The sequence below is a fragment of the Chrysochloris asiatica genome, unplaced genomic scaffold (assembly GCF_000296735.1).
Source record: "Chrysochloris asiatica unplaced genomic scaffold, ChrAsi1.0 scaffold00429, whole genome shotgun sequence".
NCBI lineage: Eukaryota > Metazoa > Chordata > Mammalia > Afrosoricida > Chrysochloridae > Chrysochloris > Chrysochloris asiatica.
Window position 1 is genome coordinate 818,882 of NW_006408947.1, and position 1,059 is coordinate 819,940.

The window sequence follows — 1,059 nt, forward strand, 5'->3', positions numbered from 1 at the left end:
GTCTCCTTTGTCTCTTTCTGTGTATTCTTGAGTCGCCGTCAGGTATCCTCTCCTCGTGAACTGAACCCCAATGTCGAGGCGGGTCCCCGACATTTCTTTTTATATCTATATTGGTCTTTTCTTCCTCTCTTTTAAACAACTTTTTTGTTTCTTCATGTATAAACTTGCTGGTCTTTGGTCATTAGTGTCTAGTGTATTCTTGGTCTGATTTATTTTGCAGAGTATCTTTTTAGAAGGCACAAAAACATAGTACACAGTGGTGATTGCACAACCCTATGGAAATGCTTACTGGTGAACTGAGAAGTATATGAATTATATCTTAATAAAGCTATTTTAAAAAACAAAACAAAAATACCTTAAAGACTTGTTAACCATTTGCAGTAAATGGACCTAATTTGTATTCTAATGCAAACAAATGCACTATAATCAGGGAAAACTGAACACTAGCTACATATTTAATGATATAAAGGAATAACTTGATTTTTTTTTGGTGTGATAATGGTATTTTTGTTGAGTTCTTATCTTTTAGAGACTCATGGAAATATTTATAGGTGATATCACATTTGCTGAAAAAAATAGAGTGCATAGAGTGAGGGATTAGGCTGGCAACACCAGAGACAGGCTCAGAAGACTCATTAGATCATCCCTTCTGCATGTGATGCAGTGAACTTCAAAACGTTCATGGGAAAATGTAACTGAAAGACGAAATTTTTGTCACCAACTTTTTTCATTCCAAAAGTTGACTTTATGGCACATTTCATAGTTATATATGTGACGTGCATTAAAGGTTAGACTGAGCTATTTTGTACATGTTTGCCATTCCTTTTCTAGTGCCTACAAATAGGAAGGAAATCAATGCAATAAATCCATCTCTCCAGTCCTAGCCAAGGGTTCCCATAGATCAGATTTGCCTCACTTTGACAGGGAAGAAGCACCTGAAGATATAGGATCCCAGTTTGACTTCAGCATGGACTCAAACTTTGTAGAAAAAAGACCTTAAAAAGTATCAAAGAATCATTCCCACCCCCTCCACACACAGAGTAGACAGGGATGGGCAAC